Genomic DNA, 25,928 nt, shown 5'->3' with positions numbered 1-25,928 from the left:
AATATATTAAATATTCAAACTGGTTGTTACGATATCCGAACGTGAGACAATACGGATGAAAATACGATAAGAATTCTCGTTCAAAGTACAAAGGTAGAATCTTTCGAGTTATTTGAAATAGCGAAGGCCTTATAAATTACTGGAGTTTGAATACACGCGTGTGTGTGTGTGTTGGATGATATTTGAAAGAAAAAACCGCAACACTCGGGAGACAAATTTGATCAAAATTTGGACAAAAATTTAATCGAAAGAAAGAATCGAGAACGACTTTTACGAGCCAGGTTTTGCTATATTATCCTTATTTTACATTAACTTAGAAAAACTAGTAGCGTTACGTGTTTCATAGCTATGCTTTCTATCGCGACGATATTTTGTCGATTCTATTCGTGTCGTCGAATACAAAACGTATTCAGAGATATTCTAGTGATCCAATCTGCTCATCTTATTTTTCACAAGGCTCTTCTTTGCGAACGTACGAGAAGCACACAACGAAATTTTATTTCTTAAATAATGATGGCGGCGTGTAATGCGATGACTGTTTACTCGAAACGCCGGATCAGTTCGGTTTACGAGTTTGGCTATTTTAATCTGCGCATTAAACAGAAACGTACCGTGTTACATGCAAATCGGGGACAGGATGTGCGAGTATCGATTGGAACGTGTGACTTTTGAACTGGAACGTGTAATTTTCGGCGTCGGGTATTCGATTACAAATTTAGCATATTTGACGTTGGAATTTTAACCTGCGATTGTAAAAATTCGTCATTTCATAGATCTTTATGATCTCATTTTGGAATTTTCAGAAATCGCGGATGGTTGAACTGTACAATAGCAAGCGTATGAACAGACACAAGCATGTGTCTCTAATAATTTAATTGATATATCTATTAATTTAAAACGTAGTACAATCAAAGATTTTTAAATCTACTAATCTAACGATACAGAGATACGTACAATGCAGTAAAAAGAATTTCCGAGATCTATCGATTGAAAGTTCAGTTTGTACTAGTTAGAGGCGAAACTTTCAATCGCTCGACATTCTTGATCGAAACGTTTGATCTCAAACATCTGGCTGTCAACAGATGCATCGATTTGCGATTCTAAACATAGGACTTCTAATTCTGAACAATTTCCTGTATCTATCCTAGAATGCGGTTACCCACATCCAGTACGTTTCCCTAACTTTAGAAATCCCTCTCGTTCGAACAATAAGTCGAAATATATCAATTTCAACCGACGGAAGCTGTTGTGATTCACCGAGATGGTCTTTAGTAAAATTGCTGCAAAGATGTTGGGTATTGATACCTTTGCTGTTATCGTATCTTATTGCTACGAGAAGCACGAATCAATTTCTAATTTTAATTGGCAATAAAGGACGTTTATAATAAAGCAGGTCGGTGAAACGTTCGTTTCATTGTGAATCGATGGTATTAAGAAGCGGTAACAAATGATCGTCGGTCTACTATAACACGGATAATTAACCAGTTAGTCGAGAAGATACAGCGAACATGTCTGCGCGTAAAGCGCATTTACGACGTCGTATATTGCAGAAGTATGTCCTAACAAGGAAATAACGCGGTTATAGCTAGCCAAAATTTCCAACTTATTTATGAGTTCGATGGCAGAGGTAATGCAGGTTGGCAGAGGCACGAAGAATTCAAATTAAGAGATTTCGATCAGCGAGACAAATTTCATTCGCAAGGAGACGTACTAACGTATCTTTGCTATTCTATGTATGTTAATATCTGTCTGTTAATCTCGAGATATAAATCTTATATATCGATGCTTATACTTGTCTCTTTAAAAAAGAAAACGTGTATCAGTTTCGAAATAAGTTATTAAGAAATATAAAAGATCCTTCTCTCTTATTGACAAAAGCGTATTAAATAATTAATGAATCACCAATATGGACGAAGTATTCCTTCCAAAGACAATCCAATACACCAATACCTACACCAATATTCCTATAATCGAAGATTCCATTCAAATTGACTGGGATTTGAAGATACCGATAGGGAACTACGCTTGTTATTCTCTACGTGTATTTGCTCGTGTTCCAAATTGACTGCCAATCAGTCTTTTAGATGGCCAGCCGTGCGATGCATTCAGCTTTTGATGAACGTAAGCACCGGCGTTGACGAACCTTGGTATAATATTTCATACAGCTCGCGATCGACAAATCTAAGGTACAATAATCTCGAGAGTTTAATTCGACCAAAGAATCTAACGAATTCCAAGTTGGTATTTGAGACACCGCGAATGCAACGTCGCCTGTTCGTGGAAATTTTCATTAGAAAATTGTCAGAATTATGTGAAATTTTTAATAAGAGGAATATCGTATAACTTTAGGAGACGAGAAAAAAGTGTGGAATCCGCGAGGAAAGGTTTATTAGGAAATGTTATCGGTTAAATATTAATGTGATTCACGACTGGGACCGATTTCGTAAGTAGAATCCAATTTGCGACGAGAATTTCGAGATCTCAAACTAAATCGATTCGATCGAGAACGACGTCCCGCGGGCTTCGAAACTCCAAGTTTCGGAGAAATCGGAATTCGCGATGTTAATCACAGGAAGATGGTTGCGTTACGACCAACCACTTCCAATTTGCGTGTTCGTAATTGTATAGCGATCGATCCCTAATTCTAAATTTTTAATTTTTCAATGTGCTTCTTTCTATATGATTACTGAACTGTGGATTTTTATTCAAACCTTATCAGCTTCTACATTCTCGTAATATTAAAGTTTCGCAGTCGTACGAAAGTAATACCAAGCGATATGAAACTTAATATACTTAAACTTAATTAACTAGCATATAAATGCTATAATAAATACAGTGGTCTACAAATACTCGCTGTAACCATTCTAACTAACGAAATTAAACAATTTTACCACGATCCTGTATCAACGTCAAGAAACTATCATTTCGAACGACGAAGCGCGAACGATCGAAATAGATCGAAAAGTCAAGGAACGAGAGTGTAATCGTTTTAAAGAAGTTGGGGCATGGCGGCATCGTCTTATAGCGAAACTTTGAAAGACGGTTTATTTACAACGGACAGGACGGTGATGCGATTAACGAAACATCAAACTTCAATAAACGGCACGATTGAAATCCGCTTAGCAGACTTTCTTCGCGTAGTCTCTTGATGAATTTTCTCGCGTCCACTGAGAATTGAACCGGAAATCTGTGTACGTGCACATATTCGTTGGGACGGACAGTAAATACGATATCGTTATCGAGAGCAGCATCGTATCAACGAGTGATAGACGCTTGTAGTAAGAACGTGATCGTCGACGAAATGAAAATACATGGTAAATATATTTATATTAGACGACGATCGTGAATCGAGTTGTTCGAGAATCGATCGTTATAGGATAGAAATTGCTGGAAATTTCACCCTGTTCGTCAGACGTGATCAGTGTCAGTAAAAAAGTATCGATTTCGTGAAAGAGGATATAGGAAAGTGATTTTGTGAAAGTGTAACGACGATCGCTGATGGATCGATAGGATCTTTTTTCTGAAAGGAAAAGAATGTAGGCCCTAGAGATAAGGTTCCCTAGGCTTTGTAAATAATGGATGCAATATCGAAGATCGAACAATGATAATACCATTCCAGAATTCATTTTTCGTAGTTTATAGTTAACGTTTATGATTGATATTCGGATTGTTATGTGTATAATGACGATACTTGATGTTTAGTACTATAATAGGAAACTTGCGTTAGGAAAGCTTAACTGAGAAGTTTCGAAAATTTGTGAAAATAAGTACGCGTAGCAATATATTCTTTAAAATAGCGCAGTAAATTCTTGGATACTTGTTCAAAAAAAAAAAAGAACGCGTGGTCGTTTGAGAAAGATAAACAAAGTGAAACGACGCGACTCTTGGTAAACGGACATTAACTCGTACCTTTTATTTCAACGATTATTCCGTGAAATCTTTCTCCGGCAGGGAGAGTCGAATAGCCAGAGAAAGTCACGTTGAACAAATTCACGGGTAGCCATGAACTGTAACGAGAAAAATAGGAATGTGGAATACAGCCGCTTGTAAGGGCAACCATTACCTCTTAACTGCTAACTCCTGACTCCCACGACTCATGTCCAGTGAAGATACTTCCCAGTGAAGAAATGTAAACTGTCTTCCTCGTGTTTCTTCCTCTTCTTGCTTTGCAAAGATAATCGTTAAACTCTCCAAGACGTTTATAAGAAAACTATGCTTCCCGCGATACAATCTTGGAGAAAAAGCATTAAAAAATTGTTGGAAGAAAAGTTCAAACATCTGCGATCTGGTCGTTACAGATCCAAAAGAGAAAAGAATAAAAAAATACATAGAAGGAAACCAAGGTTTAGTAATCGAGAAAACGATATCATCGTTGGCACAAATTTCGAAAAAAAGAACTTAAAAATTTACATACGAAGACCACGATTTAATAGTCAAGCAGTTGATATTACTGTCGGTTCCAAAAACAGCCAATAATTTAGAAACTTACACAGGGAAACTAAGATTTGCTAATGAAGAGAATCGTATCACTGCCAGTACAAATTTGAAGACAGAAAACGAACAAATTTGGTAAGAAAGTGTCTTACCGTGAGTAAGAATTCCAAAGCGAATTCCTTGAGGAATTAACGATATAATTAAGTTTAGCAATCAAGAATACAGCGTAGAGATATCTAAAAATCCGCTCGGAAATATTCTCAAACAATCATCGTAGAAGGATCACGCGGGTAGCATAGCCGATATTCGTATGAAAGCCGGATCGCGGATGATCGAAAGATTGCTTTCGGATTGAAACAAACAAACGCATACACCGCTATTCCCATATCTCCCCATAGTCGCTGTCAAATTAGCCATATATAGATTCAAAACTTTTGATCTGTGATAGAAAAATCCAGAGACTCGATTCCGAGGCTTTTTCGCGCAACGATAATCGAAGGAGGCACGGAGGATCGCGTTCCGCATGAGAACGTGTGGCTGCCACTTTTCCATCGACGAGAACATCAAAGGGCCCGCTGGTCCGCGTTTCGAAAACGAACGAAAGGGAGAGAGACGGGGAGAGTTCGTATAATTTACTTTTCGCTTCGACGGATTTCAATAGTATCGGAAATCTAGCTACCCCTAGCCACGGTACTCCGTGCGCCCCTCTTCAGAGCCAAGTTGCCTGACGTCTGCCGTGGCGGTAATGACGTGGATCCACAAAGGCACGAAATTAGTTTCGAACGAGATTTGATTCTCCGCGAAACGACGGGGAAAAAGACGCGTGGAGAACTGCGAAGGGATGAGCCGCCGGAAACCGAACCCCGTGCCTTCCCCTCGCCGCTACCAAGTCCGCCCCCTTTTCTTCGTGGATATGCACCCCAACATTCAGCGAAACCGGCATCAGAGCTGATCAGAGATGATGGAATAAGAAGAACGAAGTTACGACGGATTGACGTTAAAGAGAAACAATCCTGACAATCTCGAGATGGAGGATACCGTCTCCGGGGATGATTCGTAGAACCGAGATGGCTTCCACCTGTCCCCGCCTGTTTTTACGGGATTACGTGTTTTATCTAACTCGAGCGGCCTGATGGTCTCCGCTTTCGTTTAAGCGACGATGACACGTATTGTCTGGCGAAGTAACGCTTGGTAGAATTGTCGTGTACTTTTCATTTCTTTTACGGGGGTGAGTTTTTAGATGGAATGTCTTTAACGAAGATTATTCGATGGTTTTTAAAACGCGTTGGTGGAATAGTAAAATAACGGGCATGCTGTTATTTCTATGTTAAAATTTGCGATGAAATCTTTTATAATCACCGATTTGTTTGAACTTATCGATTATTCAGTTTCATTGTCCTTATTATCAGTCGTCTTCCAAATTTCTCGATATTTTTACAATGCCGCGAGACTAGGGCAAGTGATCAAATATAGTACTACATACATGAATTCTACATGTGAAATACCATCTAACGTAACGTAATTATTCGTATTGATTTTGTATAAAAGGTTGGATGTATGTATCCTTGTGACATAATATCGGAGACTCAAGAAATCTTGAAACTAAAATTTGTTCTCTAAATGAATATCATGATCTTCGAGGGTCAAAAGGTTAACGCGTAACAAAAGGAAAATAAAATCAACTTTTAATCGTTCAATTATTGTTTGTCCATATCCCATCGATCTCCCATCTCCATATAAAGATTATTTTCCAATACATCGTTCATTATACAAAGTATAATTACGATTAGAATACGTCTAACAAAAAACAAAAATAGATTCTTCTAATGAAAAACTAAAAAGTTGTCGATAATACTGTTGCTTCTACATCCAGTACTTTTATCGCTTGATGCAAAACTCGTATATCCCGTAAATTAATCCCTTTTACCAGAGTAACCTAATTAACCATGCTCGACTCTCGCAGTGAACTTTTTTTTGGAAGTAGCTAACGAGATACCGGAGAGCAAACAAGTTTAACGTTATTGATACGCACGGTAATCCAATAATAGCAGAGCTTGCAGAACGACCAGTGGTCAACGAGAGCGGTCAGCACGGGGGAAGTCATCAGTCCTTAAGGTCGATTTGCAAATTATGCACGTGCTCGAGAGGGACCAGGGTTGGTACGCTGATGACATAACCCAATATTTATAGAATTAAGCCGGTGGCTGGTAAGTGGGGTGGTGAAATTTCGTTAGGCTAATCGGAGCGTGAAACCATTCGCGGCTGAACCCCTCCGACAAAATGGCCCCAACTGTCGGCTCAAAGATGGCGAACATCCCGACGCGACGTCTGGCTAATTTTTGCGAAAATTACGCGCAGACCCGGCCCACCATTCCAATTCGTCTGATAGTCGAAGGGTCGCAGTCTCGCCATTTTGCCCTTCTTTAATTCTGACGCTTCGATTCAGACGATTTCAACCCCTCGTTCGCTTAGCCTGCAACTTTATCCTGCGATTCGGTTGATCTCTTCTATGAAAGTCAAAACGTTCGTATGTCTTAATTTCGTCTCTTTCGTTTACTAATTCGCACAATGAAAATTAGAAAGTTGTAAGCTACTATAAATAGGATAATTTCTGTCTTGTTTTTTCTTTTTTTTTTTTTTATTTTTCAGAATGTCAGGAATACGATTAATTCATAATCGTCTAACATTACACGTGAGCAAGGATTTTAGTATGTGAAGTGGAGTGGTTGTGGAGGATTTAGTAACTGTTGTTGTAGCTCCGAATGATCAGTAGAACGACGGAAATCCGCTTTAAATAGTCGCTTGTAAAGTGAGACGAACCACTGAAGTGAGCGTAGGTACAATGGAAACGACGAAGTATTATGTTAGTTCCAGACTACGGATTTCGTGGAACTGCAAGCTAGGAAACGATGCCAGAATTACGTGTTGAGTATATTGTAGGTACGATTAACGATAAATTGCTTGTTTCTACACTGTACTCTGTCAATGTTAAAACTACCTTCCATTTCCGTTTATGTTGCAAGAATCAAGAAACTCGATTCCATATAATCTCCTTTCGGTAACTCTGGAAATGTATGAAACATCGCGAGAATTTTGACTCGGTTCTTAGCGGTAATGCGTTCTATGCATTTTCGAGAAAAAGCGACTGACACGACGCATCTTAAAATCAAAGTTTCCCATTTTAACGTCTCTTTAACATCTGATGCGTAACGATATCTCTATATCGACATTAAACAATAATTTTACAAAACATTTTTCCAAATGAAACTGTCTCCCGTCGAAGCTTTACGATAGAATCTCCATGCAATTTCGCAATATTTTCAAATAAATCGTAATACATGTCGTTACGAGTAAAAGACAATAAAAGAGAATCAGGAGGTCGAAATCGTTTGAGTCTGCAGCTATCGAAAGAAAGAAAAATATAATGCTAGCAAAAGTTGCTTAACAAAGATTACTTCGGCTCGTATTATTTCGTTAATTAATGCCAAAAAAAAAAATAGCGAAACTAAGAGAGAATTCTAAGTGAATGTTATCAGTTAACTACGCTCCAAACAAATATTCCGCATTGTTAAAAACAAAATTATCAGAAGTCGTTTCTTCAAGTAAATCTTCAATTACTTCTGTCGTTCGTTCAGTAGATAATCCTGAACGTAACCTCCGCAGTAATCCTCTAAATAACACACACAAATGTTCCTCATCGCTCAAATAAAATTACCACAGATGGCTGGGAAAACCAAATTTTCCCCTTAAAATTACTCAGAGCCACGAAAGGGTAGCGCGAATGTTCCATTAAATCCCGAACTGCCTCGCGACCTGGGAACACCGGTCATCGGTGACACCTGTTCCTACGAGTAAATCAGAGGACAGGTGGTGTGGTCGGTCTCTCGTCTCTTTTATAAACGACGAACTGGAGTGCGAGGGGTAGGCAACGGTGACGAGAGCGTCGGCGGGTACGTTGAATAGAACTGCAACTCCACCCACCTGTTCCATCGGTCAGCAAACTCGTTCCGGGTCCTTCTGTCGCGGATTCCCAGCGCAAGTTAAACGCGCCATGGAACCACAATCGAAGGATTAAAGGGTATTCCTTTGCATTCACGAAATCTGCCGCTTTGCGGCCACTGTCGCCACCGAGGACAATGAATCGCTCTTCTAGCCACGATACAGATCAACAAGTGGCTTCCGACCACCGATAGCGAAACAATTCGTCTCTTTCGTTTCCACTCCAACTATCCTAGCAATAATTCCTGCTTAATTTATTAATTCGTGTTTTCCTACGGCTTTCACGAATCCTCTGTAGCGTTCGATATTTCATGGACATTTGCTTGGAATTTTAGATTAGGGTAACCTTGGATCGTTAATCTTCTTGAATCGGTGATGCATTGCGGGAATGGAATCTTGTTTGCTTTTTGGCACGCTGTCCATTGCAAATGACGAAGCTTCGACTAGCAGAGATACGGATGGAAGGATCGGGAGCTTGGAATTAGGATGCGACAGAAAGGTACATGTTCGTGAAAATTTTAATATTTTGGGCAACTCGTTAAACGGTGGTCGTTAAATCTGCTTGTGTCGCACTGTGCTGCATCGTGTCGTATTTTGTGTACAGTAGAATTGTTTTTAACATGTACACACATACATCTAACTATGAAATAATAATCTCAGTATCGAAACTGTTTTATTTTTTTAGGATAATCTCCTGGTTCGACGAAATTCCGAAATAATTTTGGTTTTGACTGAAGGAAATCTATGTTTTGACTATTTTAAGTGTTTCAATATTTCTAAATATATTTTACTATTTTCTGAGATTTTAATGGAAAAGTTCCATTTTTTATTCCATCGAATAAAAGAATTTCTGGTATTTGTAAGTCAAGCTGCCTCTGTATATATTTTAGGATAGACTCGGGAGAATGAAAGGCCTAGAATCCTCTCATGTCATCTTATTAACGTTAACAATGCCCGTTGCTCTTGGTTTTACATTAATCTGCAACGGAAAGCATGCTGTTAATCCTACCTAATCCTGTTAATTCCATAAATTCTCTAACAATTACCAGAATACCGTAATGCGACGAACAAAGCACAATTTAGGTACTCTAATTAATCATTTCCAAATTCACCACAGGGAAATGCATAGCTTTCAAACAAAATTCATCAGGATTACGATTTTCTAAAAGCTACTTTCCAAACTGTGTAACCCGCCAAACTCAATTCGTCTTCGTATCATACAATAAGCAGTTTATGAATAATAATATAAGGTAGTCTAATCGATAAAACTACTCGTGTTTACGCGAATTCATATTTTTATGAATACGATTAAACAAATAAAATTTGTTTCGCCCTCCTTCGATTCTATATCGACTGAATTATTCCGAATATTATATTCTTTTGCGTATTATCTGCGTTCTGTATATTTCCCATAAATTTATTAACACGCACAATCGGAACGATATAGATAACATACAACATAGATACCTCGCTCTGCGTACGCGATTTTGAGACAAATATTTTCGTCGACGTCCCGATTGACGGATCGCGAAGAAATAAATAACCAAAGGTGCGCTAAATCAAAAATCCGTGAAACCGGATAATCCCTGTCGAAGCATCAGCGACACCGAGCTGCCTGCTAATTTCTTTCCTGTCCAAGTGCGCAAGCCGATTGTATATGGAAAAAAAATCGAAAGTTAAAGTCGCACGTGCGGGAAATTGACAATCGAACCGGCGTGTTTTCGATTTATTCTTCGAGGCGATTTCCACGAACAAAACGCAGTAATTTCAAAGTTGAAGTTGAACCCTCGTATAGAGCTGATATAGGGTCGACCTGCAACGAGTCTGTAAATAGTCATTCACCTGCGCCATTTTTTTGGCTCTCGCCCAGACATTTCGCACGCACTTTGCGTCCCGCTTCGTCTTATTAATGGATTCTGGCCAACGTACGAGTGTTTGCTCGTCCGGCACAATTGTTGGACCCCGCATAGGGGTTGTTTTATTCCCTGCTGAGGGTAAACGGCGAACCTCTCGCGTGGAAAAATATCGACCGACACGGGCGAACGATTCTGATCGAAATTTCGTATGCTAAGCGGTTGCCGGACACAGAGGGAGGAACGTAGAACGCTGTGGAAGGAGTACGGTGGTCGTAATGGATGTTATTTAGGGTGGTCATCGGTGGAAATCTCGTTTGTGGATCAGAAATTAGATACAGATGAAGTCGATGTTGTGAAATTAAAAATTAGATTATTCGGCTTTAAGCTGATTATTTTACGAACGTATGAAACCATTCAGAATTTCGTGATTAAACGTACGGTTAGGTAACGCTTATCCCGTATCAGTTTCAAATTTCAAGTTAATGAAATGAAATACGATAAATGTGTCTTCACGATTGTTTTACTATAAAGCGGCAAACTATGAATCGAAACTATTGAGATATGTGTAATTTTGTGTGCTACACTAGATTAGCCGCGTAGTAGTGACACACATATATGAGTATGAGTGTGCACAGCGTCTCGTGAAATAGAAGAATGCAACCGTTCCGTTGGTAGTGTGGTAAAGAAGATGGTGAGACAAAGAGAGTGCTGAGACGCGTGCAAATGTGTATCGACGAATATCTTGTAAATCACATATCCAATAAATCTGAAACTATCTTGATATCAATTCTAAGTGTAATCTAAGTGTTCCTATACATTTATTTGGCCGATTAAGATCAACATTAATTCTCAACAGAAACGAATCCTGGATCAACGTCGATTTTCTTATACAAAGCGATATAAAGTGATGAAAGCTACTCGTAAAAAGGAATACAAATTCGCTGAAGCGTACGTTAAACTAAATTTTCCTATTTGATTGTTCCGCTGTTGTAGAACCAGAGAAATTTTGAAGGTACTTCAAAGATATTTTAAAACGCAATAATCGGAAAGGACGTCGAGGGGAGAATTTGCACGGCTTCTACGCCGTATGTTCCTAATTATTTAAATCGCCCGAAACGAAATGCCAGAAATTCAACGAAGCGAGCAGCAGCAGCAGCGAAGATAAAAAAAAAATAGAGAAGAAGCAAAAACCGGTAGAATAAGTAGTTAAGGTTCCCCCTAGAACAAACAAACTCGTCGGGTTATTATTTCAGGACAAATAAAAATTAGGAAAAGCAAGGAATCGGGAACAAAAGATAGCTGTGAGAATGAAACGAAACGGCCTGCGTCCGAACGGAAACAAAAGCACAGAGGAACAGGTAGGAGGAAAACTGTGTAAATTCCGACGTAAAAATTTTATTTTAATTCTATTTGAAAGCGGAACAGATCCGAACTGCGAACTTTCTCTCTGAGAAGTTACACGCGAGAATTAATTCCCTTTACCGAAAGAATAGTAGGGTTGTCTAACGAAGAGAAATCATCCCCTGGAGACGGAAGGCTTCGTGTGTTTTAATACGTGTAGCTCCCTGGGCGACGCAAAGGGCAGCTCGCAAAATACGAACAACCCGTGTCTTGCGGATGTTAACATCGTAGTTTTTTAATTATTCAAACGGCGGGGGAATTAATAAATCCCATTAGCTCGTTAAGACATCGTTACAAGAACTTTCCTTCTAGCAGAGTACGAAAGAAACCGGGCGGTGTTTTAATCGTCCGGTAAATCCACCCTTGGCGGTTAACGCGCCACCGTTCAGGAAGGGAGGTTCTCCGAGGAATACTTTTTTCCCCTCCGATAGGAGAAAATGGAACATTTTATATATTTTTTGGTTGTTCTCGTTGAGGGAATTGAGAATCGTGGTAACGTTGTAATTTGTCTTCTGTCTTGATGAGTTTTTGCGTTTGGTGGGTTGCTCGGTTCGATGACGAAGAAAAGGTCAACAAGCTGCTAACAATAATGAAAATATTAAGACGATAAGAACAAACTTCGCTGTATACGACGACCACGTGAATCATCAGTGTGATTTACGATACAACGCGTTCTATATTTTAAAGTAGCCACAGTATTGATCGAAAGAGATCTTAAAATACAGACCTATTCACTTACACTAGAACTATTTCCAATAATCTTCCATTTAAGAAATAAAATGTACATGAAGTAATTGCTAAACTGTATCGAACCCCGAGCAAGAATAATCTTACAAATGAGCACGAAACTAATGGTCCGACAACGCTATCCGTAAAATTCCGTAAAAATCTCTTAATCCAAAACCTTTGACCGAATCTTCCAACATGACCAGGCTTTCGTTCAACAAAGTCTATAGGAACGATAGAAAAGAACGTTCCTATCGAAATATCTCGTGCATCGAACGCTATACCTCTCGGGGCACACGAGAGGCGAGATAACACAACATCTCCAAAGAGGCGGAAGAGCATTCGGTTGGTTGAAAGTGAGGATATCCTGCGCCAGCTAGAGAATTCGGTCCAACGGAACCAGTGATTCAAGCGATAACAACGAACCTTCCTATTTCTCCATTTTGCATAAGTAGACATAGCCATCGGCTTTTGCTTGTTGTTCCATTCTACGCGTTTGGAGTGCATCCAATCCCGGGGCTTCCTTCAATATCAATTGTCTCTCTTTCTCGCTTCGATCGCCGTTCCAGCCTCTTCGCTCAGATGCATACCATCTGGAGCCCTTTAATAGCACTTCAAACAACGGAGGATTGTTTGTTCGACGGCGCTCATCTTAGGCGATATGCTCGGGTCCTATATGAGCATAAACTTATCATGGTTGGGTTAGGGAATATATGGTACGCTAGGTTTGGTGTCTGGGTGGGTTCCGTTGGTCGGGGAAATCGTGACGCGGAAATCGTGATCTTCGTGACTCGGCGCCAAATTATTTTAAACGTGATAATTTATCTTGATAATTGTTTTAACTTTGTAATCGTTTCACAGAGTTGTATATAGAGATAAAAAGACTAAGGTGAATGACGTGGAAATATATTCACCAGTCTTTGAATTTGGATCTTGAAGGTAAATTTTTTGTAAACGCTAATGGTTAATTTTGTACTTTTGTAATTCCCTGCAATTGAAATTGCAATCTTCTGAGAATAGCTAAAGTCGAAGAGAAATTTCTCTTGGTAACGATGTCATCTAAAGGTGACAAAGAAGAAAAGTCAGAAATAAAATAAAATTTCTACGATAGGAGATTTAAAATATGCAACATGAAATAGAGGGAATATCGAAACGAAAATTGCAGTAGATAGAACGTTGTGTCGTTTGGTTCGCATGAATGCCCATAAGCGACGATCGCTATTCGACGTTTCTTCTTCCATGCATATTCGCCATTCGCTCATCTTGAACAGATAGCGCTACAAACGGTTTTTGAACGAAATTCGAAGTATTTTAACGCTACAACTATTAAAATGGCCAATGATATCAAAATGATCAATTGATAATTGTCTATAACAATTTTGTAGGTTTACAACCGATGCGTTCTAGAGAAGTTGAATGATTATTTAAAAGTCATAGTTTACGAAACTAAGGAAAAAACGAAGTGAAAAAGTTGATGTCTGCTGGAAGTTGTAGAATTAAAAAGAATTACAATTTAAGTGGACGATTATTAATCCATGGAAAAGTAAAGATTATGTTCTAAAAGGTTTAACTGATTCCATTACGCCGAGGATCCTTGAAATTCAACTTTCAACTCAATTTCCCTGGAGCCCATTTCCTAAACGTTGTTCCGTTTCCGCGACAACTTCCACAGTCATTACTAACCGGTCTCAGGAAGCATCGACTTCAACGGGAATTGAACCACGACGCCACGCTATCCTCGTGGAGTAATCCTCGGCTCAAATGTTCGTGAACAACGCTGGACCAAAGTCAAAAACCGTGAACTAGTCTATTCTGACATGCAGAAGCGAGGAAAACTTTGTTTTTGTTATTCTATGTTAAAATCGTCTTACTTTTGCTATCTACTCGTTTCCTTTTCAACTGTACATTTCGACTACCATCGCTCCACGCATACATCGATCACGAATAAAATCAAACGTTCGTTCTACCCTCTCGAAGGAAAGAATTTGATACTTTTCATCCCAAAGAAAATTCCGTTTAAAATCACCTCCCGATCTTCTCAAGGGATCGTAAAGAGATCTTTCGAAGTGGAAGCCAGCACGCGACGATATTACGCGAACAATGAAAACTTCGTCTCACGGGCCGAATTCACGTGCAATCACTCGTGCGTGCTCCATTGTTCGCAAAAGTTATTCGTACGACGCGACGGTTGTCTTGGACGATGGCCGTTCGTAAGTCGTGGCTAAGTGTTTGTCCAGCCAGCAGAACGCGCCGGATGGATATCTTGGCAACTGCTTACGGGCATAAATTCGCTCGGAAACAAGCGAGTCAGAGAAAATAATCTCACGGTGTATTCCTCGTGCACTTGTAGTTGCTTCCGAGCCACCAGGTGTACCACGTTTCTCGCGAACCTACACGAGCCCAATCCCTCTGTTTATCCGTCGCTCGATTGCCGTCAGATGTTCGCCTGAGAAGTATAGCGAACCGTGCGAGGGTCTCATCCCGTTTGGATTAACGCTTCGAGTGATGCGTCGATCTTTGTTCGCGCGTCCAAGGTAGTAAATTATTACCGGCGTTGCGTACCAATAAATTATGAACAGTAATTTATGAATCTTCGGTGTATATGCAGTGCTATTAATAATATATGGACCTTCTTCTTTTCATAGTCTAATATTTTCAAGGAACGTAAATATGATTGTAAAGATATAAAAAGGACGCATGGGGTGAGATCGATCGAATAAATATCATTTGAACAGAGTTTCGAAGTTGAACAACTTGCTCGATCATTCAGAGGATCCTTTGACAAAGAACGAAAGATAAGAGGAAGAGTTTTCATAGGTAGCTTTGAATTTAGATTTCGAGGTTTAATTCTTGAATGTTGGTAAAGATCCATCAAGTTTGGTACCGATCTGACAGCGATATATATATATGTATATTTATTATATGTATGTATATGTATGTATATTTATATATGAAGTAATTCGTTTAATAGTTCACATATGTCAAATTTATATATACATACTAATGAAGCATATTTTATGAACTGTTACTTACATTAAACGTCAAAGAACGGATCATCAGTGGCGTAAGACGAAAGCAGATTACTCGAGACTCACCTGAAAGCAAAGAACACCACGATATTGTTAATTAACAAACTCCCTTGACTTTGATAATTGACGAATCTCTATGGGACAGTACCCATCTATTGATTCCACTTAAATGAAAATCTTAATGTCCCGTATCTCGTCGTCGCTATCTTAAAACGTTCTTCGTCGAGTCTTACTATCGATTTATCGAACTTATTCTCCGGCTTAACCGAATGTCTATTGGCCTAGTTTACTAATAACCCACTGACAATAAAAAAAAAACACGACTAAAACTGGCCAAGCAGTTAGTTTCGTTGGGAAAGTATGTCCAGGCGATGTTTTGGCCGTTGTATAATGACTTGCCAGCGTATTTCGTGCAAGCCAATATTTGTACGTGCTCGACTCGACGAGGGGGCAATTAATAACCAGCACGAAGACAAATACACGGGACACGTGACAAATGAATCGGTGTGCAAACTAACGTTCGCGGGGCGGCCCTAAACGGCACTCGATATTTGTTTTTTCTCAATGTCTGGATTTTCGTCTGTTGCATGCACAACGCGTATTAAATACCGCGACTCGAAATTCGGGTCGGTTTATCGCACGCGGGAAAATAGTTTAGATCGGGACCAAACGGTGTACGTATCAATCACGGTGCCAGCACCGCCACAATTTGCATGGGGAATGAGATTCAAATGGCTAACCGGCGCAAACACAGTGTAACGCGAACCGACGTAACTGCTTCGAGAGCATTTTGCCACCGATTTGTGTTCCAGATGGGAAAGAATTGTTTCTGCGGCGTGATATTTTGAAGAGCCTCAGACAGCTGCGAATTCTACAGGTTGTTTTAATTTAGAGGAGAGCGACGAGCTATTTCTATTCCTCTAAAATTAGACCTCTTAAGAGGAATTCTTATTTGTTCATTTAGTTAGATTTCTTGTTGAATTTAAGTTTCTGCGAAAATTTTGAACGAAAATGAAAATTCGCGAGAAGAAAAATCGTAGATCGCGTAACGTGATTTCGTTGTGTCGTTTGTTCTACGTTAAAGTTCGAAAAGTACAAAAATATTCGTAAGATATTTAACCAGAATGCTGGATCGTTTTAACCTCCAGCGAGACCTATATCGGAGATTGTTACAGCGATCAAATTCGTTTCCGTTAGTTGTACGACAACTCCGAAATTGCGTGTACGAATCTCATCCCTCCCTCCAATCAAACCGATATTTTTTTTTTTTTTTTTTTTTGTCGTTTGTTCGCCTGGTCATCGTGTGAAAGATAGATCGGTGTCGCATATGCACATAGACGCGCGAATCGCCGACAGTGTTGAAAAAAATAAACGATTCTATAAACCTAAAGTGTCTCTCTGTTCGTTACGGTTTTGTGCCAACTAACACGATGAACATTTTGTTAGAAAAATTCAGATACGTTAAACAGAAACTAAATGCGCTAGAATATTCTTTTGCTTTCCTGAAATGAAGCGAGTTCCTTCCAATTTCTATAAAATTCACAAAATGACGAAAGAAAATCATAATTTCTTAGATGCTAATTTACATTAAAACTAACAACTATTTTCATCGCTTTTCAACGACAATTCCTAGCGATGATATTAGAGGAAGGTGTGTCGAGATATCTAAATGCGATCGAAGGTGCATTACTTACGTCGAGAATATTATGCAACGGAAAATATGATAGCGTCGTTACTACAAGCGTTCTCTTTTTTCCCATTCTGCCAGGAACAAGTAACGTTTCAGAATACATTACGTATGCTAGGCACAGTTGCAATGCTTCTTATTATGGGGTCTTATGAAAAATTCAATCAGTTGAACGAGCAAGCGGCAACGAGAGCACAAACCTGTACGATAATGACACGCGGCTGAAATTAAATGCGAACGCGGCCGCGGCGTGTGCATAATTACCGCAAAAACGGAAATGACTCCGCCATTGTTGGCTACTTACGACGAAGATCGATTGCGAACATAAGCTCGTAATCGGCTTAAGTGCCGGTTTTTCGAATTCACCAGATCTCGCAAGGTCAATCCAGCCGTTCCAACCTAATGGTCTTTCGTCAGATGGAAATTTGATTGTCTCAATCTGTATGCTGTGTTGACTAGTTGAAACAGACTGCAGAAAAAGGATAATGAAATGGTAGCGATAATGAAGGAAAAGTATGATATATCGAGGCTTGCCGAGTTCTCGAGGCGAGATGCATTACCGCTGTGATGGTTGTCTTGATTCAACTGCGAGGGGGATATATTTATTTACGCAAATTAACGTAACAAAGATTAACGTTATCTTGCAGATGCGTATAATTATCTAGAACGTGTTTACTTGTTGTAGGATCTCGTGAAAGACGAACCGATTAGTTTTAATTTATTACAACAGTGCAATTTATCGCTCGATTAGAAAGACTTTCTCGACTTGAAACGTCTCTCTGTTGCTTCCTTAAAACGAACAACTTTTGAAGACAACGGTACGAGTGTGATATAAGTGTTCCATGTATTCCATGGAATAATATGGTGGCGTATCAAAATTTCTCCTAGAACAATCGTATTAGCGTACAATTTAAATTGAAACAGAATTACAGTTCGTTTAAAAATGTTTCACAGGCACTGTAATTTTCTAAGAGATTATGGCGAATGAAAGAGGATCAAGACGTAAGCTGTGATCGTTTGAGTTCCCTAAATAGATATTAATTAAGAAAATAAAAGATAAAAGAAGCGGAAGATGCGGAATTGGTCGGCATTTGCAACTTGCTTTCCGATGCTTCTATTTTTCGTTAGCAAAATAGTTTTTCTCTTCGTAGAAAATTGCGAATAGATCGTGATTGAAAAGTATCGATGGAAATTCAGCACGTGGAATGTAATTTTTAGCTGAGAGCCACCAATTTCCACCATTTGGAGATCGTTCACTTTCAAAATTATTTCATGGAAAAATAGAGAAAAAAGAATTGAAAAATATCGCCTGGAAATACTGTCCGCGTAAATGAATTAAAGCAAAATCGATTGGACTAAAAGTTTTTTAAGAATAGCTGCAAGTGAAAAATTATTCAACGAAAAATAACAATTTTACTCGGAGCTATAATCTGAAAGTTAGCTCAAAGGTAGATCGAATTCTACAACCTGAACAGCGAACGTGTCCGTCTGAAAGTTTCAGCAATTCTAACTTCTAAAACCCGTCTTACCCTAAAATGTATATTCCTACGCTCCTCTATAGAACCTTCTTACACTCCAACGTAGGCGACACTTCAAGAATGTATACCTAGTTATACCTAGAGGGGATTTTTTAAGCGAACTCCATTTCGGGAGAACCGACCTGTAATCCTGAGAATGGAAGAAATCTCTAGGACCCTCGGTTCTAATTAGAATTTCGTACTTTCCAGTGGATAAAATAAAGACAGTTAACAAAATCCATGAACTATACCTATTAACGCGGTCTGGAACACTGCGAATCGTTTCGAATAATTATATAATACACAATTAGAAATACACAATTGTATCCTACATTTATATGTTTATGCTTTAAAGTACAAGAAATATATTTTCAAATTCTGTATCATAGATATGCGAAAAATATGTAAATAAAATTGTTCGTGATTTCATAAGCATTTCGTTATTTATGCGTTCGCCACTCATATTACAATTTCGTTGTAAGTATCGAGAATTTATCAAATTTATTAAAATTTCTTAAAGAACGTCTACTATCGAAAAACGTCGAGTCGCTGGAAAATTACACAAACTCGAAACGCCCATGACTAATTACACCACAAGGAAACAATGTCTTCAGAAGCAACGATAATTATCAGATTGTTCGCAAGGTTTTTAATTACATCGATGGTTAAGGAACTATAAAAAAGAAAGAAAAGGAAAAAAGATGGAAATAAAATAGATACTCGTCGTATAGTCAGTGTATCGATTCTCATATTTCCTCGTCGATTACTTTTTCCTGTTTCCAGTAAAAAAATTCGTCCATATTCGTGGAATTTCCATTGGAATTATTCGCCCGCCGCGTTTACACCGGTTGTTCTTCTTTTTCATTAGAAACTTTCAGCAAGGATGTACGTTCTCCAGCGGTCGAACGAAGATCCCGTGCGATCCCTTCGACGAGAATTCGTCGATTTTTCCTGGAACTCGCGTCTAATCGTCACGCCGAGAAATTACAACGAATTTCCCGACCGGCTGTAATTTACGCCGCTCGAGTACACGACATTCCGACCCTTTATGGTGCGCGCCATCCATTGAATGTCAAATGAGAACGGGGTCACTCACCCGGAAACGTCCTCGATTTTCCGTCTCTTCGCTGTATCCGCCGTGAATTTTTCCACCTAGCAGCCTCCCGTTGACTCCCAACGGTATTAAGACCGTGAGCTTACGACGCTTCGTATAAAACAGCATTACCGAGACGAAACGCACGAAAGCTGGCCAAGTAGATTCGCGAGTAAGGACGAATTTTAGACGAACAGCTGCTTAAAATAGTAGCTTCGATTGTTGGAAACTTGTTTCACGATTACGTTATTTAGATGGCATTGAAGTTAGTTCAAGATCTTGGTGGAACCATCGGCGTTATGTCAACTTCAACTTATGTTGAACTTCGAGTCACGCAGCAACCATCGAGGTTGTAATACTGGGACTCAGTGCCATTGAGGGTCCTCGAGGTCATATTTTCGACGACGACAAATTATTTCACGATAATACGGAAGGTCACGAAGGTCTTTTTACAATTAATATTTGCCTCAAATAATGTTCAATAAGTATTAGGTTGTCGGAAAGGTTTCTTTCGTGTTATGAGGAAATAATAGACGCACAACGTCTTTTGTTTTATATTATTTCGTCGAATTACGTACGATCCATTTTGTTCCGTTGAGATAAACATTTCACAGACTTGCTTTCACGTTTGTACGAAGGTGCACTGTTATAAAAAACACGTTTGCGAAAGAAAGACACTTTCCGGACAACCTAACTTTGAGATGAAAAAAGGGAGAAGAATTTATCAAAGATGTTGATCGTATTTTTCACATACATTACTAAACACCCCATTTGAACGAGACGCTTCTGGTCGTTTCGAGCGACTAGATATTAATTCAAACAACCCCTTTGTATCCTATGTAACAGCGTATAGTGATCAATATGCGAGACCACGTCTTAAATTGAATTACAAATTCCATCCTTTCCACGAGTAAGAATAATTTTCATCGACAATAAATTAACCAACTCCAACGCCATCGACAAATTCTGCCTTTCTAATTCTAATATTCTGTTAGATCGGCGAAAGGCGGGCAGAAATTAACGAGACGAGTCCGACGTTACACGAGCGAATCGATTTCTATTAATTTCCACGTTATCGGAAACGCGTTTATGGATGCACTAGGGCAGCAAATAGTAAACGAGTTCGAAAATCGATGCACCGATCGGCCGTGCGATTTCGAGTATAATTTATCGTCATTGGCCGTGTCTGTTCCTCGACGTGGCGTCCGTTCGTTCGATTCATCACCGAGCGTCGAAAACTCGTTCCTTCGAAATTTTCACGGACCGTCGCGTGGGCTAACTTCTACCGACCAAAGACAAAGCTCTTGAAACTATTTCTGAAAATCGTAAAACTTATCGAGACTGTGAAAACACTTTCAAGATGTTTAAGACATTAATTCCAGACTAAATAATTTCTTCGCGATTTTCAACGCATCTACTTTAAGATGTCTTGTTTAATTTCTGAGATACTACAGTTTCTCGCATTTTGCTGCATTTATTTAACGTACTTCAAACTCAGAAAAATTGAGTCTTTCGTGGTAAGTTTGAGGTATCGTAGGCAGTTCGAATTTATCACCAGACTACGGACATTTGCGCATTTTTTGGGAAATTTAAAGACGTACAAATGCACGGAATATACGCAATATAGAAAAATATACGAAATGTTCAAAACGTGGTATTTGTAGTGATATTTAACAGTTGGAACAAATTTCTGTCTAAATTATATTTCTTAAATCATATGCGTAAAAATACGAATTTGCAAAGGTATCCGCACTCTATTTATCATTATCGTCTATTCTGAGTCTCGATCCACTCTATCCTAATCGTTCTCTCGCATATTTCCGCATTTAAACCCGCTATATCGACGCTTTGGAAACGAACCGGAACAGATTGTGCGTTTCCCGATAAATCACGGGAAACTCGTCGCGCGTAATTAACGAGGTGGCTAATTACGAAAGTCCTTTTACGCTCGACGATTCACAGGAAGCCGTTTTTCCGACCGATCGATCAGAATCGTAGAGCGCGAAACATTTCGAATCGTCTGGTTGCACCGCCTTTCCCACCCGAGCGCGACGCCCGCGGTAAAAAGCGCTTTCGAGTAGCGCCCCCGGCGCAACATTCGACCCACGAAGCCCGCACTACATCGGGGAGCAAGGATTTTTCCCTGTTCAAACTGCTAGACAACGCAGACCGGTCGAATTCTCTCGCAACTCTGCAGAGTTCCACCTAACTCAAACCGAGCGGTTCGACTTTGAGATCCGACAGATGTTGCAGAGATCTCTTTGTAGGCCGAAACTTGGGCGTAGCTTGCGCATTTAAGCCGAGACTGAACGTTGAGGATGACAAGGAACTGTGCTACAATTCAAAGAACGAAGATCTTCTTGGAGTTTCTCCGTAGTACGGTAATCTATGTAGAAATGTTCTGCTTGCCATTTCGAGATTGAAGTTTTAGCATTTTTCCATATATGTTACGAATTGTCCGAATGAAATTAACACGATATATCCGAAAGAATATCTTCCGTTGAAACTTCATTGTTGGACAATTTCACGATTGTATTTGAAAACGAGAGATTGAATGCTTTTACAAAGCCATCAACACCAAGTCTCAGGATCCATCTTTAATTCCCAGTGTCTTGAACATTTACTTTCAAATCAAGTAAAAACAGTAAAAAGCCTCTCGGAATCTGTTAGAATCTTCGGAAGGCGGAGGCGAAAACTCTAATCCTAAGTTAAGCATGGCCAATAGAAGGAAGTTCGTAAACCTGGGTGGTAACTAAGCCTTTGGCCAAACGTAAACCTAAACCCTTTCCCCTGCTTTAGTAAGGGACTCCTAAGTAACGACACGATTATTCAAGGAACGCAAAGAATCAGCTCTTGGAACCTTTGGTCCTCGAGACGAGGCCAAAGAGAAACAAAGTTCCAGGGCCGTTACTCTACACCGTGGAATTCACTTAACTTTATCTCCTCGGAACTTCCGAATGATCCTTTATCCCCAACGAGGTCGCGCCGCGGCGCCGAGATCACTGCTGGCAATTTGCAATTTTTCCTCCCTGGAAAGTTCGGTGCCACTTCGGTCGCAAGAAGGAACTTCCGATCTTATCGACGCCCTGTGTTAATTATAATTAATGGCCAGGATTCGCGTGGCAGATGGTACGTTTCAGCGAATTCGCCGTTTAGATAAAATATTGTAGATTGATAGATCCATCAGGTGTTTACGTTCGACCGCGAACAGAACTAGTTCTTTCGAGTTTTTTGATCAAACTATGATTCGAGAATTAGCAGTTGTGCTTTTGCTTCAACAAACCGACTACTTTTGACGTTTCAAGGAAATCTACAGCGTAGGATTAAAACGAGAAATCGTGCGTACCAATGACAATTTTGCTGAAACTTGAAATATCTTTTAACACTTTGACTGCCACGCCGAAATCACCTGTTTCGCTCAGTACGCCACGGGAGTATTTTTATTATTTAAAGCATATAATGGCAAAATAATAATAAATTGATGATGTAAGACAACATTCTTCCCCAATGGACCGTTTATCTTATTGGTGGTCACGGGTGACCACCGTAGCGCTTTGGTAACAATTGATAGCGACATATTGTAACAACGCTTCGTTTATTTCAACAAACCATTCGCATTCGTTATTTCGTCGTAAGCAAAACGTGCAGAATATATCGTTGAAACGCGTAGAAGATATTAGTAAACGGTATTTGCTCATTCTATACAGGGTGGTTGGTAACTGGTGGTACAAGCGGAAAGGGGACGATTCTACGCGAAAAAAGAAGTCGAAAATATAGAATAAAAATTTTTCGTTCGAGGCTTTGTTTTCGAGAAAATCGACTTTGAATTTTCGCTCGGTACGCGTGCACTTTATCGCGTCTTGTTATAACGAATCTCACTGTAGATCGTTGTCTCGATGGATATTATCGCAGTTTAAGTTTGTTTTTGCCGTAACGGAAAATTAGGAATACGTAATGAAATAATATGAAGTAATCATAAAGTTTATTATTACAAAAATTGCTGAAAATGTTGCAGTGAGATCCGTTATAACGAGACGCGATAAAGTGCGCGCGTACCAAGCGAAAATTCAAAGTCGATTTTCTCGAAAACAAAGCCTCGAACGAAAAACTTTTATTCTATATTTTCGACTTCCTTTTTCGCGTAGAATCACCCCCTTTCCGCTTGTACCACCAGTTACCAACCACCCTGTATGTAACAGTAAGGTATGTTCACACTTCTAACTTCAATTATATGATTATAAAGCAGCATTTACGATTATTTTCTAAGCTGTGTTTATAATAATATTCGTAGATTACCTCTGAAATATATGGATGCAAACACAGTGCACCGTTAGATGCAAAATTTGTTCTCATTTTTTTTTTTTTTATTGATGTTCTAACAAAAATGTTTAATCATTCAATAAGGCACTTTTTATTTCAAAATACCCTAACTGTCAATTTTCATTCAATTTTTACAATTGTAAGAGGTTCAAGCGCTCCGGTCACCAATGATCAACGTGGCAGTCAAAGTGTTAACGTCAGAAAAATGTAGAACAACTAGGCGAAAACTAAGAGAATTTTTAAAGAAATTGTAAGACGATAAGTTTCTTATATAACCCTCTCTCGTTCTCTTATTTTTATTAGCAATAATTCCTTTGAAAATGTTTTCCAATCATCGTGTAATTCTTCGTTCAGTTCTACCGAAAGCCAACAAATTTTCGTTCTTCGATTGCACGGATCATCACTTTCTTGTCACACGCTGTTGAACTACGTGTATGTACGCAAAAACGCGAACGTGCATCCCAATTCCCGACAGTATTAATTTCTCTTGCAAGATAGTATCGATTCGAAAGCAGGTCAGAGAATCCGCCCCGTCCAAGCTTCCCCTGGAGAGAAAGCAAAGTTTGTGCCGACAACGTGTAGATCGAAGCGCGCGCCTAAGTCTGTCGTTTCTTACGCGCGAATGAATCCGTTGAAAAATTCCTGTCGTTACGTGAACTCGGGTATGCTTTACCCTTGCAAGGATGGTCTTCCGGAGGAACTTGGACCTTCTAATGTTTCAAAAGAGACAGGGTATAGCGGATGGATCGAAGGAAGTTCAATGTCCCGCGGTCGATGGGTATAGCCGAGTCATCTTACGGAGAATACTGTTCCCGAAAGTGAGGATTACTCGAGAGAATGATTCATGGAAGTGTGTTTGGAAACTTTGTAGTTGCAGAGAAGGATGAAATATGATATTTAGACCTTATTGGAACATCTTTTTGGGAAGTTTAGGTAGTCGATGACGAGGAGAATTACGAGGAGAATCGAAATATAATTTTTCCTGTTTAAAATTTCATATTTGACGAATCGATTGCATAATAGCAGAGCTCTCTTTTTATTAGGTTTACCAAATGGAATATGTAATTTTCACACAAGAGCATGCGTTATAATGTTCAAACAAGCAACGCTTGTTGAGATATTTATGTTTTTGATTTTTGATCAAATATTTTGATAACGTTATTTCTCTATAGACTTGTAATATTTTTAACGCGTAACATATTTTTAGAGAACTTGTACGCGTATATTTATGTTCTTGATCAGAAAATCAATAAAAATGGACTTATCGTGTCTTCTCGGTATAGCCTTCAAATCATAATACCAGTTGGAAAATATGATAAAAGGAAAAGTTCTCCCGCGCAAACTATAAAACTCTGCCTGCTGAAAAATGGAAAAGTAGAAAGTTTCCCGATGGTTCAAATTGTTCCTCTGAATTTCAGGAATATGTACACGTGTCAAGTTCGAGCTTTGAAGACCGTCATTTTGAATCAAGCACCTCTTCGCGTCCAAAACTCCAACTGTATTCCCAGAAACCATTCAGCGTAATTACTCAATCGCTACTTCAACGATTCATCGCTCACACTCAACGCACGAGAATTTCATTCATACCCAAGTCCATTCACCTCTTCGTTATACTCGTTCCTATCCATTCGGACCGGGCCTTCCTCGAAAATATGATACAAAAGAAGCAAAAATTGGAGCGAAGGTATCCTTCGTGTCATACGCGATTCATCCTTATGATAGAAAAAATTAATTCATATTTCAATTACGATGCTATAGGACACATAAAGAAAGTAGTTTATAAGAAAAGAAATAAGTAGGCAGAAATAAGCGACGAATCGTATCGATTGTATCATAAATAAGTTACACATAGTAATAGTAAGATGA

Source organism: Bombus vosnesenskii, unplaced genomic scaffold (genome assembly GCF_011952255.1).
Source record: "Bombus vosnesenskii isolate JDL3184/JDL3185 unplaced genomic scaffold, Bvos_JDL3184-5_v1.1 scf7180000013302, whole genome shotgun sequence".
Classification (NCBI taxonomy): domain Eukaryota; kingdom Metazoa; phylum Arthropoda; class Insecta; order Hymenoptera; family Apidae; genus Bombus; species Bombus vosnesenskii.
The sequence above is the reverse complement of the archived record's forward strand: the minus strand, read 5'-3'. Positions refer to the sequence as shown.